This window comes from Triticum dicoccoides, chromosome 4B (genome assembly GCF_002162155.2).
Source record: "Triticum dicoccoides isolate Atlit2015 ecotype Zavitan chromosome 4B, WEW_v2.0, whole genome shotgun sequence".
Lineage (NCBI taxonomy): Eukaryota > Viridiplantae > Streptophyta > Magnoliopsida > Poales > Poaceae > Triticum > Triticum dicoccoides.
Genome location: NC_041387.1, coordinates 2,439,362 through 2,449,565, shown reverse-complemented (window position 1 = coordinate 2,449,565; position 10,204 = coordinate 2,439,362).

Below are 10,204 nucleotides of genomic sequence, written 5' to 3'. Positions count from 1 at the left end.
CCACACACACACATTCATAACGATCGATGCATCGCGGAGTCGTGGCTGGACTGAAAACTGACGAGATTTCTCAAGCAAGGCGGTAGCCCTTTGTGTTGTTGTCGAGGTAGCCGAGAGCATGGGTGGTGGAGCCGTGGTCGAGGTAGCCGTGCGAAGGATGCCGTGGTCAATGTCGATTCGGGGTGGCCAGTGTCGAGGAAGTCGTCGTGGAGCCGCGGGCGCAAGGGAGCGCCGAGTTAGCATGGGCACAGTGGTGTCGAAATAGTGGTGCGCCGGGAAGAAGATGTTGTTGACGACGCATCACAGCGGTTTGCCAATCACGGTGACAAATCGTGGATGAAGGCACGCACCGGTGTTGCGAGCACCAGGCATGCGTAGACGTACCAAACACGAAATTGACGAAACGGCGACCAGGCTTGCCAGGCTCGAGGACACATCGTGGATGAAGGCACACATCAGTATTGCCAGCACCGGGCATGCAGAGACTAGGACCTGCACGAGTTGTTCGCCATGTCGACGAATCAGAGGGCCTGCAGAGAAGAAGACTCGACGACGGTTGTGGCGCCAATCGGCGTGGTGTCGATGTCGCCCGCGTTTTCGGAGTAGACGAAGTGGTCGGGGAAGATGACGGCGACGCTGGCGACGAGCTCGTGCTGGACAAAGACGAACAGGGTCGATGGGTGGCGGTGGCGGCTACGGAGGTAGCGGCGGCGACGGCCAAAGAAGAGCGGAGGGGGCGGCCTGACGGCGACGGCGGCGGCTAGGTTAGGAGTGCGGCGGCGGTGCTCGAAGTAGGGGAAGAACCCTGACAGTGCGACGAAGATCGGCGCAGACGGTGGCGTTCCCGTGCCAAGGGAGACGGCGCGACGCATACCACATATGGTCGACGCGCGGTGACGGCGGAGTGGACCGCGGGCCACAGCGCAACAGCCCGAAGGGGCGACGCAGTGGCAGCGGGCAGGTCGGGGCGACGGCGGGAAGACCTGGGGGCGGCGGTGGGACCACGGGTCGCGGCACTACGGCTCGATGGGGCGATGCAACGACAGCCTATTGCTCGATCGGTGGAAGGGCACGCTGAACTCGGAGACGATCTTCACGGGTCCTGCGGAGGCGGGTGTAACCGACAGGGCAGGTCGGTCGCGCGACGTAGATCAGGCGGATCACGGCGGCGAGCGGGTGATCAAGTTGATAGCGCGCGAGGTCGGGGACGCCGCTCGGTGGAGTCGGGGTGGCGGTGGAGTCCGAGATGAGCCCGAGCGACCAACGAAGCAGCAGCGCCCAAGATGAGGCAGCCGACGAGCCTGACGCAGCCGTCCCAACGCAGCGAAGGACGAGGCCGGCGAGGTAGACCGTCGGGCCGCCGTGCAGACACGGCGGAGGCGGATGGAGTGGATCGATGGGCGAACCGGCGCGCGAGCGACGACTATGATTGGCCGTCGCATGGCGCGAGGCCGCTGGGTCAGGGCGATGCAGGTTTCCCTATCGGAGCAGGGCAGTGAAGACCAGCGCAGGGCGACGGGCGAACCGACGCGCGAACAGTGGCTGACCCTGACGGGCCAGCTCGGCGCGCACGGCCGCCGGGTCAGAGGAGACGCCGGTTGGTTGCCCCGGGTTGGAGTAGAGGCGCATGGGGGTCGACGGCGGTGGCGGGCGACGCAAACCGATCAAGATAAGATCGGAAAACCAAAAAGAAAAATGCCGATCAAGATGGCTGGTGGGAGAGAGAAAAACCCGGAGCAAGGGCTCGGGAAAAATACTCTCTAGGGCAGCCGGTCAGCACGACCGGCGGACGAACCCTAGGTACGGGCAGCGCTGTCGGTGTCAAAACCGGCGGATCTATGGTAGGGGTTCCCGAACTGTGCGTCTAAGGCTAATGGTAACAGGAGGCAGGGGACACGATGTTTTACCCAGGTTCGGGCCCTCTCGATGGAGGTAATACCCTACTTCCTGCTTGATTGATCTTGATGATATGAGTATTACAAGAGTTGTTCTACCACGAGATCGTAGAGGCTAAACCCTAGAAGCTAGCCCGTGATTATGATTGTTGTTGTCCTACGGACTAAACCCTCCGCTTTATATAGACACCGGAGGAGGCTAGGGTTACACAGAGTTGGTTACAGAGAAGGAGATCTACATATCCGAATTGCCAAGCTTGCCTTCCACACAAAGGAGAGTCCCATCCGGACACGGGACGAAGTCTTCAATCTTGTATCTTCATAGTCCAACATTCCGGCCAAAGTATATAGTCCAGCTGTCCGAGGACCCCTTAGTCCAGGACTCCCTCAGTAGCCTCTAAACCAGGCTTCAATGACGATGAGTTCGGCGCGCAGATTGTCTTCGGCATTGCAAGGCGGGTTCCTTCTCCCAATACTCCATTGAAGATTTCGAACACAAGGATCGTGTCCGGCTCTGCAAAACAAATTCCACATACCACTGTAGAGAGTACAATATTCCAAGATCTGATCTGCTGACGGTCTTTTATGACATCATACCACAGCCCGGTCTTTATTCGAACCGTTTCTCACAACCAGCCACTACACGTGACGTGAGGCGGTTCTATTGGCACATCTTGTCGAAGCAGAGATCGTGTCCCCCTTATCACGGGATTCTCATCAGTACAGGTGTGGGTAACCCAACCGTGTTTGTTTAATATGACTCCTCGATTTTAGGCAAGTGCCAAACGGTCACGCAGGGGATGCTTGATATTCGTCCTCTTTATAAAGGGGGCCAAGGCCTGTCCTTTTCTTCCCACGCTTGATCCTTCCCCTCCCAAACCTCGAGTTCCAACACCCAAGGCTTAAGCTAAGCGTTTCAAACCTTCAACCATGTCCAGATCCAACCTATAGGGCCGATGGATGGCTTCCTCCGTCACAGAGGAGAACGTCAAGAAACTTAGGGAGGCCAGGTATCTCACCGCCGAGATTCCGCACAGGCTACCTGCTCAGGGGCAGGTCGTCCCCACTCCCGAACACAATGAGAGTGTCGTTTTTATTTCCTACTTTCTCCGAGGGCTAGCTTTTAGCATTGATCCCTTCGTAAGAGGGCTCATGTTCTACTACGGACTAGATTTCCACGATCTAGCTCCGGATTCCGTCCTTCACATCTCGTCGTTTATCGTCGTGTGTGAAGCCTTCCTCCGCATCACCCCCCACTTCGGCCTATGACTCAAGATCTTCAATGTGAGGCAGAGGGTGATTGACGAGCGTCACGCAGAGTGCGGAGGCGCTATAATAAGCAAAGGCTTCTTTCGCGGAAACTTCTGATTTGTGGCAGCAGGAGTGGTTTTACATCACAGCTCCCCGAGGTACAAAGCGGGTGGCTGCTCCAGCGTTTCGCTCAGGCCCTCCACCGCAACTAGCATCATGGGTCAACAAGGGGCTGGACTGGGGGCCAATTAACAACGTGCTGACACTGCAAAGCCGCATCCGAGACCTCCTCAAGAGGGATGTCAGTATTGTCAAGATAATGCAAGTGATGTTGGTTCGTCGAGCCCTGCCCTGCCAATGTCGTCCTCTCCGTATGTGGGACTTCAACCCGGAAGGACCGCGAACCGTTCAACAATTCTTTGGCATGACGCTCAAAGAGATGTATGGGTCATTCTTCGGATCACGAATAAAGTGTCCGGACTCCACCGAGGATGTGGGTCTCAACTGCAACCGTCCGGATACCCCGGTAAGTACTTCTGCTACCGAACACACCATCCTTTATGTCTATTATAACATCATTCCGAAAAATTGCTCTTTGCCAGGACTGGCTAAGGAAGGAGGAGAGGATTAGATGTCCGGCCCCTCTTCCCGAAGGCTCGCCGGATCCTTTGTTGACCAGGATGCTTGAGAGTGCACCGTATTAGGTGCCATCGGGAGAAGACGAGGGGAGGAATAGAGAAGCCATAGGTGGGCCTCATATTCTACACATCCAAATCAGGGGAGTAAGTGCCTCCGCGAAGGAGGATAATCGGGGAGGAGAATCTAAAATCCCCTCTCCTCAAGGTAAGAAAAGGGCCACCTCTGAAGACTTGGAAACGGAGGCTTCCAAACGGAGGAAGAAACACTCGCCAATGGGCCCTGCCCCGGGGGGCGTCCTTGTTGCGCAGTGCCCGCAAGGGGGCCAACCCTCCACCGAGCCGTAAGCAAAAGAGTACTTTGGTAAATATATCCCGTTTTGTCTCTGAGAATAGTAACCGAAACATATTTGTTGCAGTACGGCTCGTAGCCCTTCTCCACAGAGTTCGTCCTCGGGGGATCTTCCTTCAGGAGGAGTCCGGGATTGTCCGGCACACAGTCGAAAACACTAATGGGCCTTCTGGAGCGAGCGGGCATCTCAGAGACACATCGTGCCTTAGTGGGTGCAGTGGTTGAGAGGATTTCATCCGCGAAAAGCGGTTTGAATGAAGCTTTTACGAGTCTGCCGAGAGGCTTTGAGGTACGTAAAAATGTATTTTTGATGGTACCGCACATGCTAGGTGTGCTCTCTATAGATAGTATCCCCTGACACTCTAGTTGCCATCAACGTGGAGAACAGAGGATCATAATCTCTGGTAATAAGCACACTGCTTTATGTGCAGGTGGCTGAGGGTCCGGTGGCTGACCGGACTGCTGATTTTGCCAAACTGAAGCGACAGCTGGACGTGGAGGATGCCGACATCGCGCTTGTTAACAAGCGGCTTGACGAGGCCAAGGGTATGTATGTTCGGCATGTCAGTAAATTGTAAGAGGAACATTATGCTAGTATCTTATGATATATTATGACTGCAGATGGGGCTGCTGCCGTGGAGACCCTTCGGGCGGAGCTTGCCCGAGCCAAGGAGCATGCTCGAAGAAGTGATGCGGCCGCCCTGAATGCGGTTGAAGAATTAAGAGCCGAACAGGCTGCTCATCGCCGGAGCGAAGTAAAGATAGCCCAGATGGCTACCGAGCTGAAAGATGCCGCCAACTGCCGTGAGCTCCTTGAAATGGAAAATCAAGCAAAAGCGGCTGACCTGAAGAAGGCCCTGGAGGCAGCCAAGGAAACCCGCTCTGAAATGGGAGGGATAATGGAGGAGCATCGTGAGGCGGGAGATATCGTGGCTGGGAAGCCCTATTTGTTGCGGATGAAGTTCGGAGATCCGAAGTATGCCCCTCTGGATCAGTTGTGGAGTGCTGCGGACGCGTATGCGGACCTGGCAAAGAGTGCTGCTGATGCGACCGAGTTTTACAAAGATGGGAAAGACCACAAGGCTGAAATGTTATTCTGGTCGTAGTTCAGTGCCCCGACGCGTCCACTGCCGTTGAATGAAAAGATGGCCGCATGGGCCGAACTCCACAGGTTGTCCGGGCTTGCTATGAGGTCTGTCGTGGATCATCTTTGGCCACGTGGACCAAGGCCGGACATCTATTTTGGATTGGTGCAACAGTTCCTTGGCGCTGTGTCACATATCGATGCTGTGAAGGGGTCGGCGTGCATAGAGGGTGCGCGGATGGCTCTTGCCCGTGTTAAAACATACTGGGCTGGGATGGAAACCACCGCTATTGCAATCCGAGGTGCGGCGGAAGGCCAGGATCTGGCCGAGCACTATTTTGTAGAAGTCTTAGAAGGCGGCCGTTTAATAGAGGCTCAGTGCTCGAAGAGTTCCATGTTCGAGTGACGTGTATCTTGATTGTAAAGACAATGCTTTTTTGATTATAAAGGTTGTGTTTATACTTTTGCCCGAAAGTATTATAACGCCTCCTGTGCAGCCGTTTATGTATGCATATAACCTGAAAGTTTGTAGTCGTCGGCTTCAGCCCCCACGCATATAATCCGGGGGTGTTCGAGAAAACACGTAGTCACACTTGATCCAACGTCTTGGTCCGTTAAGGAGGTGATAGCGCAGCGAACCAGGCAATCAGACTATATAGCTTTAACACTTTCACTTAGCCAGAGGAGTTTGACGGTGGGGCTACTATATTGCCCCTGGTACTTTCGCGTTCATCCGGATATGGTGCACGTATGTACGTGACCGGGAAACCGGTTCTTCGTTAATGCGGAGGAATCGCGAAGATTCCGCTGGGTCATCGAGTGGTTGACAGACAGTTTTCGGCTTTCTCTACTGATGTGCTCATCCAGATGAACCAGGGTACAATCGCAGTAGTTCTCCTGGTGCCGCCTTAGCCGATAGAGCAGAACGTAAGGTAGCAAAATACGGGAGCCGGGAAAACCCAACATTTGACCAAATACATGATTCGGAGCTGATGCATATAAGGCCAAACTCGCGACGCCGAACACTCCCTAAGTTATTTGGACTTTATAATGTGTACTGGGCTGAATATCGCCCTTGATAATGAGTCCTGAGTTTCCAGGTATGAGCAATAACCTGGCGTGACAAAATTGCCGAAAACGCAAGTATCCCTCCCGGTTGTATAAGGTTTCCGGAGGGGAAAAAGCAACAAGAGATATTAAAAAGGTTTACGCAGGGTCTTAATCTAAAAAGAAACCTTTGAGCGGGGCCCTGCTGCATGTTTGCGCCTTTATCTCTGTTGTGCCATATCCTGGAAGGGTGTAGCACGATGATCATCTGTACAAAAGGAAAAAACCCAGGTGAAAGATTTCGTGCGAGGAGTTCGTTCATCTGAATGAACCATGAAAATGCGATACGTTATTGTATTAATAGGGTCGAGCCAAACTATGGGCTTTTTGCGAGCAGCACCTAGCATCTTTTATGGGGAGATCCCAACTTGGCTGTTACATTTTGGTAGAGCGCCGGACTCGTCTAACCATGTCCATGGTCTTTACGACCGACCGTTTATTCTGGTTGGAGGGACCGCTCAGTGTTCGGCGTATTCTTCCGCGTGTAAGGAACGCTCTGTATTTCCGCTAACTATGCATGAACACGCCGCGTGGACTGGGCATCTTAAGTTTGAGGTAGGCGTAGTGCGGTATTGCGTTAAAACGAGCAAAGGCCATTCTTACGAGTAGTGCATGATCGCCACTTTGGAATGGAGCGATCTTGAAGGTTAGTTCCTCGCTTCTGAAGTTGTCGGGAGAACCGAATACGACCTCTAGTACTAGAGAGCCCGTACAGTGGGCCTCGACGCCTGGTATCACTCCCTTAAAGGTAGTGTTGCTTAGGCTGATTCTTGACGGGTCTATCCCCATTTTGCGGACAGTGTCCTAGTATATCAGGTTTAGACTACTGCCACCGTCCATAAGGACTCGGGTGAGATGGTATCCATCAATTATTGGGTCGAGTACCAAGTCAGCCGATCCTCCATGCCGGATACTATTCGGATGATCCCTGCGATCAAAGGTGATTTGGCAGGCCGACCAGGGATTGAATTTGGGGGCGATGGGCTCCACAACATATACGTCTCGGAGTGCGCGTTTGCGCCTACTCTTTGGAATGTGAGTTGCGTTAATCATATCCACTGTTTTGACTTCTCGTGGGAATTTTTTCTGTACTCCAGTGTTCGGCTGGCGAGGCTCATCCTCATCTTCACTTTGCGTCTCCCTCCCCTTGTGTTCGGCGTTTAGCTTGCTGGCCTGCTTGAAAACCCAACATTCTGTGTGGGTGTGATTTGTAGGTTTTTGGGGGGTGCCCTGAATCTGACATAATTTGTCTAGAATCCTGTTTAGGCTGGATGGTCCATCTCTGCTACCTTTAAATGCCTTCTTCCGTTGACCGGGTCGAGAGCCCCTGAATCCGGCATTGACCATCGTATTCTCCGGGCTGCCATCATTGTTTCTACGCTTGCTTTTGTTGTGTCGCGGCTTCCCGTTGCCATCCCTGACTTCGGATGTGCCTGGGTCGCTGGTGCCGCTACGGGCCAGCCAGTGGTCCTTGCCTGCGCAAAAGCGGGTCATAAGGCTTGTTAAGGCTGCCATTGTCCTCGGCTTTTCTTGGCCGAGGTGTCTGGCAAGCCATTCGTCCCGGATACTGTGTTTGAAGGCTGCTAAGGCTTGGGCGTCCGGGCAATCGACTATTTTATTCTTCTTAGTAAGAAATCTGTTCTAGAGTTTTCGGGCTGACTCTCCGGGCTGTTGAATTATATGACTTAGGTCGTCTGCATCTGGAGGTCGGACATAGGTCCCTTGAAAATTGGCCCTAAAAGCATCCTCTAGTTCTTCCCAACTTCCAATTGAGTTTGGAGGAAGGCTTTTCAACCAGTGCCGAGCTGGTCCTTAATGGCGTGGAGATCATCTCCGCGAGCCATGTGGATATGAAGGATAAAGTCCTCAATCCAGACCCCAATGTCTGTCGTTCCGTCGTATGCCTCTATATTCACGGGTTTAAATCCTTCCTGAAATTCATGGTCCAGCACCTCATCGGTGAAGCACATGGGGTGTGCGGCACCCCTGTATTTGGATGTGTCGTGGTATGCTGTCCACGGTTGTTGTGTTCGGTGCTGATTCCTAGCTGGTATTCGATCATTGTGATCGCCTCGGTAGCTTTGATCCAATGCCGAAGCGCGCTTCCTAGATCCATAGATGGATCTGGGCATACCGGACTTTTTGTCCAGGGGCTCATGTAAATCGTGTGCTGACTTGTGTGCGGCATCATTAGTCGTCTTGTCACGGCCACGGGGTGGTCAGTCCGGCTGATCTGTCGTTTTTGGCTGAATGGGCTCTATGGCCTCGTCGTCAAATTCGGGCAGCAGCTTGCACTTTGGATAGCTCTTTGTGTGACGATCGCCGCCATATTTTTCTTCTGTGTCAAGGACTTTGTTCCACCTGCGGTTGAGTGTATCCTGCGCGGCCTTAAGCCTTTGGTTCTGCTTCTTTAGGCTCCTCGCGGTGGCAATAAGCCTTCTGTGGAGGTTCTCTTGTTCCAAGAGTTTTTCTGGGATGATGAGTGCGTCATCGTCCGGGTTGTTCTCCTATCCGGAGACAGGTTGGTGAATTTTACCCTCGGGATCGGCGTCGTCTGACGTCGGCTCCAGACTATGTTCATCGTCCCCTGGCTCATCCTGCTTTATCGCTGGGTCCATGGGGTCGTTAAGCGCCGCTTTGGTGGCTTATCGAGGGGAGTATCCTTCATTGCGTCGTCAACATCACCTTCTTTTGGTGTGTCCACCATATATATATCGTATGATGAGGTGGGAGTCCAGCGCCCTATAGGCGGTGGTTCCTGTTCTTCTCCAGCATCATCGTCCATATACCGTCGATGTCTTCGGAGTTGAAGTCAAGCACGTCGGTTAAGTCATCGACAGTGGCTATTAAGTGGGTGGTGGGTGGGGAACGTATTTCTTCGTCGTCTGCCTCCCACTCGAGCCGGACGTAGTCCGGACAAGAATCTCTCGACAAGGAAAGGGACCTTAATGAGTTAAGCACGTCACCCAAGGGCGAGTGCTGAAAAATATTCCCCTGGACCGCATCGTTGAAGATCTGTCCGGGAAGGAAAACCTCCCCCTGGACTGCATCGTTGAAGATGATTGAAGGAGCCATTAAGCCTTGCTGCGACGACACAGTGGAACTCTCAATGAAAGAACCAATGTCGGTGTCAAAACCGAGGGATATTGGGTAGGGGGTCACGAACTGTGCGTGTAAGGCTAATGGTAACAGGAGACAGGGGACACGATGTTTTACCCAGGTTCGGGCCCTCTCGATGGAGGTAATACCCTACTTCCTGCTTGATTGATCTTGATATTACGAGTATTACAAGAGTTGATCTACCACGAGATCATAGACGCTAAACCCTAGAAGCTAGCCTATGATTATGATTGTGGTTGTCCTACGGACTAAACCATCCGGTTTATATAGACACTGGAGGGGGCTAGGGTTACACAGGGTCGGTTACAGAGAAGGAGATCTACATATCCGAATTGCCAAGCTTGCCTTCCATGCAAAGGAGAGTCCCATCTGGACACGGGACGAAGTCTTCAATCTTGTATCTTCATTGTCCAACAGTCCAGCCAAAGTATATAGTCCGGCTGTCCGAGGACCCCTTAGTCCAGGACTCCCTCAAGCGCGGCCCCTGGCGGCGGTCATGGAGGCCGACCGCCCCGGGGGCGGCGCGGGTGCGGAAGCAGCGACGACTAGGGTTTAGGATCGATTAGGTTGATACCATGTTAGAAGAGAGAGAGAGGATTTGGTGGAATAGTTGTTGTATTGCTTGAGCCTCGTGGGCATATAAATAGGAATACATGATCTACTTGGAGTACAAGACAAAGCAGAATACTTCCTAGTTTATCCTATGTTTCCTAATACAATCACGTTACTCAACATTGATAGCAGGGAATTCGTCGTGCTA